Raw genomic sequence first — 6885 nt, forward strand, 5'->3', positions numbered from 1 at the left:
TCTATGTGCTTTCCAAACCATCATAGACCTGCTACTGTGTGTGTATGGGGGGGGGGCTGATTCAAAAGATTCATGTGTTATACTCATCTAATAAAAGTGCTTGCTATGCAAACCTGGCAACCTGAATTGGGTCCCCCAGACCAACATGAAAAGCCTGATGCAATGGCATGCACTTATGATCCCAGTATTCCTAATCTAAGATGGGAAGCTGAGACAAGAGAGTCAGCCTGAAACTCTGGAGCAATGTGTCAGAAACAGCATAGGACACACTGTCTCAAAATGGTAAAAGGCAAGAACCAACCAAAAGTTCTCCTCCTAATGACATACTCATGCCATAACACACATATGTGACACACCTACACACATCAACATGCATGCACACACAAAAAGTAAATTTGAAAATAATCTAAAAGGAAATGGAAATGCTTGACATGGTTGAAAGACATAATAAATTATTAGATTATTATACAATGCACATATGCACAATCAAAGCACATGTGATAGTACCTCCCTAAACTATTATAATTATTATATATTAATTGAAACCAAAATTAACTTTTTAAATGTATAAGATAGTTAAACATCCCCAGATAAGCCTAAGACCACAGTATCAATATGGAATTACTGCCATCACAGATGGCCACAGTCTGTGTGACTTAAACAACAGATCATCCATGGAGTCACGATGTCTAAGATCAAGGTGTGTGAAGAATTGTTTTGTTTTTTGTTTGTTCACTTTATTTTTGCTGAGGCTTCTCCCTTAGCATGTAGGTGGCCTTCTTTTCCCTGCATCTTCAGGTAGCTGTGTTGCTGTCCTTACTCTCCTCTTATCAGGACACCAGAATTACTGGGTTATGGTTACATTAATGAAATTTTCTTAACTTAATCATCTTTTGAAAGACTTCTTTTAAATACAGCCAAATGTTATGGGATATTAATTTAACATATGTTACATTCATTTATGCTATTGAAAGAATATTTGTTTAAGTTCAGGAGCGGTTATGCGATCAGATGGATCTAAGATGGCGACTGTGGAACCGGAAACCACCCCTACTACTAATCCCCCACCTGCGGAAGAGAAAAAAACAGAATCTAATCAGGAGGTTGCCAACCACTATATCAAACACCCTCTACAGAACAGGTGGGCACTCTGGTTTTTTAAAAATGATAAAAGCAAAACTTGGCAAGCAAACCTTTGGTTGATCTCTAAGTTTGATACTGTTGAAAACTTTTAGGCTTTATACAACCATATCCAGTTGTCTAGTAATTTAATGCCTGGCTGTGACTACTCACTTTTTAAGGATGGTATTGAGCCTATGTGGGAAGATGAGAAGAACAAACGGGGAGGACGATGGCTAATTACATTGAACAAACAGCAGAGACGAAGTGACCTCGATCGCTTTTGGCTAGAGACACCGCTGTGCCTTATTGGAGAATCTTTTGATGACTACAGTGATGATGTATGTGGAGCTGTTGTAAATGTCAGAGCTAAAGGTGATAAGATAGCAATATGGACGACTGAGTGTGAAAACAGAGATGCAGTCACACACATAGGGAGGGTAAACAAGGAAAGGTTAGGACTTCCTCCAAAGATAGTGATTGTTTATCAGTCCCATGCAGACACAGCTACGAAGAGCGGCTCCACCACTAAAAATAGGTTTGTTGTTTAAGAAGACACCTGAGTATTCTCACAGGAGACTGCGTCACGCAATCGAGACTGGGAGCTGAACCAAAGCCTGGTCCAAGCAGAGTGGACTGCACTGAAGTTTGATTCCATCTAAATGTTCCTAAGATATAAGGGAAGTCTCATTCGCCTTTGTCTTGTACCTTTGTGTTCATTTCTTCCCTACCGTCCCTCAATTTTTGCTAGTGTGTCTACTATCCCAATCAAAGAATTACAGTATCTGTCACCCTAGAACCCCCAGATGTGTTCCTGGCCCGCATTGTAACAGCTGGTTAGAATTACCATGATACACACATTTGCCTTTCCACAGTATTCGAAAAAGAACTTGCATTTCTGTTACCTTAGCAGGAAAAGACCTGTTTCTGTTCCACTCTGCAGGAGCATGTTTTGCTGGTGAGAGTCTGAGTACAGTTTTCTAGCAACCTCATTTCCTTTCCCAGCATTCTCCTTGCTGTCCTCTTGCTGATGGCTGCTAGAGTTTAATTTATTTGCTTCCCTCCTTGATAACATTAGTGATTCTGATTTCAGTTTTTCATTTGTTTTGTTTTTGTTTTTTCCTCATGTAACATTGGTGAAGGATCCAGGAATATGACAGAAAGGTGGAATAAACATTAAATTTGTGCATTCTTTGGTAATTTTTTGTTTAGTAACTACAAAGCTTTGCTACAAATTTATGCAATTCATTCAAATCAGTGATCTATGTCTGTGTGATCCCTAAACATAATTGTGGACTATAAAAATGTAACACCATAATTACATTCCTACCTAGAATTAGTATGTCTGCTTTTGTATCTTTATGCTTTACTTTAACACTTTCTATTACTTAGTTTATTTTGCTTTGGTTACAAATGGCTCAAGTAGAAAAGCGGTCCCACTCATATTAAGACAGTGTACAAAACTGTAAATAAAATGTGTACAGTGAATTGTCTTTTAGACAACTAGATTTGTCCTTTTATTTCTCCATCTCTGTAGAAGGAATCTGTACTTCGCATTGCCAAGGCAGTCTCTTGTGTCTTCTTATAGGGTCTTCCCCACACACAGCCTAAGTTTGGAGCACTAGTTTATTATTATGTTTATTACAATTTTCAATAAATTGAATAGGTAGTATCACATATGTGGTTAAACTGATGTGGCTATCTTTTTTAATAAAGTTAAGGCACAGTTTTCAGTCTTAGGTTAAATAATGTACTTTGAATATGTTAAAATTCGTGAGAATTGGGATTTTGGTGTATCACCATTTGATAAGAACAGTTGATAAAACTAATTGTTGACTTTGAGATGTTTTTACTTAAAGGCCAGAAAACTAGCTTAAGGAGAATATAGGTGGACGTGTGTTAGGATCTTAGTGTTATTATATGAATAAAGCAGAATAAACAAGTAAAAAAAAAGAATATTTGTTTAATGGTGCAAAGATGTGTTGCATTCTTTTCTGTTGCATTTGTTTAACTTTGTGAAGCTGTCTTATTCTTTGTTTGTCTAAAATACCTAGTTACTCTAATAAAGAGCTGAACAGCTAATAGCAAGGCAGGAGAAAAAATAGGTAGGGTTGGCAGGCAGAGAGAATAAATGGAAGGAGAAAGAGAGAGGCAGGAGGAGGGAAGAAAGTAGAAGAGAAGGGGGATTTCAGGGGCCAGCCACCCGTCCACACAGCCAGACATGGAGAAGGAAGGGATATACAGAAATAGAGAAAGGCCAAGAAGCAAAAGGAAGATTGGATAATTAGTTAAGAAAAGCTGGCTAGAAACAAGCCAATCTAAGGCTGGGCATTCATAAGAAAGAGTAAGTCTCCATGAGATGATTTGGGACTCAGTGGTATCCCCGTCAAAGAGCAAAGAGAAAAACAAAACCAACAACAGTTAAATTCAGTGATTCTAAAGGGGTGAAGAATTCAATATGTGAGAGGGAATGTATATTGAAATACATGAAGTCATTTATGCACCCCAGGAGTTTGGGAAATGGAGTGCCTATGGGGATATTACCCTTCGTAGCAAATAAACAGAGTAGGCAAAGAACATCTTTCTCCACAAATCCATGACAGAAGTCATGTGCAGTCTGTCTGTAGGTACTTCTTGGTGTTTGCACCTGCCCAGTGGAGAGAAGAGATTTGAGACCTGAGCCCTCTCTGCTGTTGTGACCAGACTCTTCAAACTCTTTCCACTTGTTAGCATTTTAATTGGAAATGTTACCCAAAACTGCATGGATTCAAACCCTTGTCCTGTTTCACACCTTTGGGTCATGGGGCCTAGATGCCAGACATGTAGTCCCCTGGGAAGTCTACTGTTGGAACCCACCACCTTCTCCTCATTAATGATGTTTTCAACATCCTCCCCACAAGGATCCTGTGTTCACGACAAGACACATTCTGTCCTAATTGTAGGTATGAAAGTTCTGTGTGCTTCCATCACTCAGCTGAGCTGTTTCTCTCTTTGTCCTCTCTTATTTCTAACCCTGAGAGGCACTGGGTCCCTGGAAGCAATTCTTACTATCAGCAGCTGTTGAGATAACAGTGGACTCGGTTTCCTTCCTAGACAAGCTCTCAGAATTCTCAGAGGAGGAAATTGCTTTGAATGACACACTCAGAAAGTCTAAATTGCTGCAAACCCTACCTAAGGTAAAACCCAAGAAAATCCTCTTAACAAATAGCATCCTTTCCTCAGCTCCAGCACTGAGGAGAAGGAATGCTGAGGTCTGCCTCCTGGCTCTGAATCCTCAAGGTTTCTGCCTAAGCACCCAAAGACACAGAACAGACCAGGCAAAAAGACAGTAGCAGATCCATTGATGAAAATAGTTGAAGTTCTTAGTAAAGGTTCACACAGTTTTCAGGAAACACAAAGTAATGCAAACCCCTGGCACAACCATAGACTTGCTTAGTTCTGGGAGTTCTTTCTTCAAAGAACATCTTGAAACTGTAAGATGTGAGTATCAGAGAGTTACAACAGAAAGATTTTTGCAGGGATCTTCTCTTGAAAATATCAGTAATTACATCTCAAGGAAGAATTCAGTATGGACCCAGGCAAGTCCACCAGCATAGGATCCTCAGAAAAACAGGTTCTCATCATAGCTTTAGAACCAACAGTCTGAGTCACTTCAGGAAAACCACTTAAGAGAACCACAGGTTCTCAAACATACATCAAAACAAAAATGTGCAAGTCCATGACACCTTGCAGAGTTAAGTCTGGAAGGAAAACAGATTGTGATAGCATTAGGATCTTTCCCCAAATCTCCAACTAACTGAAGCAAAAGCAGTTGGAGCTCCCCGAGGGTGGGTAGCTAAATAAAGCAAAGCAAGCAGGAATACAAAGCCTTGTATTTCCCCACGATGGACATTTCCAACTTAAAAGACAGTTGAGTTGCCCTATATACCAGAGCTGTTCTGCCATTTCGAATCACATTAATATGTTTGCAATGTACTGTGTGAAGAAAAATGGCAGGAAGAAAGGAATGGGAAAAAAGAAGAGATTGGGAAAGAGAAGAAGGAGGGAAGAAAAACACGAAATGGGAGAACCAAAGAAAAGGCCTCATTCCCATATCCCAGTACACTCTGCTTCACCAAAGGAGTCACAGGTCCCACTTGGAAGGGCCTTCAAAAGACTATCCCAATCCCTCATAGGCCATGCTTTTCTGACTTGTTCTGAACTAGTAAATTTAACTGGGTTCAACAAGTTCCAGTCTGTGTATGTGATGATTTTTGAGCCATCTTTCCTTATGTTGCACCAAAGTCTTAACTCTGCTTGGTTTGTTGCTGTTTAATTTATGATTAACTGGGTCAGATCTTCATCGGAGAGATTTCGTTGTGCTCCTTAGTTTTGTCAAATAGATACAAACATAGACATATCGGGGAAGAGGAAATCTCAATTGAAAAAAAATGCCCCCGTAAGACTGGCCTGTAGGCATGTCTGTGGCATACTGTCTTGATTTATGTCTGATGTGAGAGGGATCAGGTCATTATGGGGTATGCCCATTCATGGGCAGTTGGTCCTGGTTTCTATTAGAAAGCAGGTTGAGCAAGCCATGGAGATGAAGCAGGAAGCAGCTCCCCTTTATGGCCTGTACACCAATTCCTGACGTCCAAATTCCTACCTTGGTCCCTGCCCTGACTTTCATGGATGATGGACTATAAGAAGTACATTGAAATAAACCCTGTCTTATCCACATTAATTTTGATCATGGTGTTTTATCACAGCAATAGAAACCCTAATTAGGACACTGATACAGGGTGGAGGGCTCTCGTTGGCCTAGAATTTTGCCAAATGAGGTTCCAGGGAATTGCCTGTCTCCACCTCCCACTTCACCGTGAGGCTGGGTTTTTATATAGGTTCTGAGGTGCATACTCAGGTCTTTACCCTTGGAAATGAGTGATTTTCTAACTGAGCCATCTCCATACTCCCATGAGCTGAATTTTTCAAATGAATTAAATGATGACACATGATCTATGTATCTGGATACCTCAGACCCTACTCTCTCTGCAAGTTCTAGCACAGGACTAAAGGCAGAAAGGGAAATGTTGGCTATCACATCCAGGCTTTGATGACTGAAGGTCAAACAAGACCTGGCTGGCAAAGTGCTTGGTGATCATGCAGGAGCTGGGACACCAGCTCCTCCTAAGCTGGGAGAAGCATGGTCAGCCTGCACAGGATGCACATAATGACCCTTGTGACCTTTTGGATGAAAATTAAATATACTTGAAATAATGTAAGGAAGGGGAGCTTATGAAACACTGTCTTAACGTATCCCCAAAGTTGGTCAGTTGGAACTCATTTGTAAGAGTTTCTTTTAAAAGTTTCATATACCAAAGACAGCTAAACAGACACGAAAATTCAGAGCTTATATTAATGTGTCTGACTTTTTAACATGAAGTCACTTCAGTTAATTTATAGGGAGCCATTTCATTTAGAAAGGTTGTACAAATTAGTTGTTTTCAAAGGCAATAATTCTTTTAAGTCCAAGAGATTGTAAGTTGATGTATATGATCCCTGCATGTTTTTCTTATAATTAATTCTTCTTAGATCCTCCTCCTGAAATTGGGTTTGAAAGAACATTAACTATCCAAGATCACAGACATCCTCCATTCTGAAGTGATCATCAGTCAGATGCCAGCGTTCACAGTGAGGAAACCCTGGCAGCATGCAGATTAAAAGGCAAGCCCAGCCCAGGGGGAGACGTCTGAATTTCCAGGACCTTCGATCAAGGGGAAGGAAAGA

General features: G+C 40.1%; 1 pseudogene; it reads left to right on the top strand.

Annotated features, from left to right (window-relative positions):
- The first annotated feature begins 1010 nt into the window (after window positions 1-1010).
- LOC100759468 lies at window positions 1011-1755 on the top strand (annotated as a pseudogene).
- The last annotated feature ends 5130 nt before the right edge of the window (window positions 1756-6885 follow it).

The sequence above is a fragment of the Cricetulus griseus genome, chromosome 2 (genome assembly GCF_003668045.3).
Source record: "Cricetulus griseus strain 17A/GY chromosome 2, alternate assembly CriGri-PICRH-1.0, whole genome shotgun sequence".
NCBI classification, from domain to species: domain Eukaryota; kingdom Metazoa; phylum Chordata; class Mammalia; order Rodentia; family Cricetidae; genus Cricetulus; species Cricetulus griseus.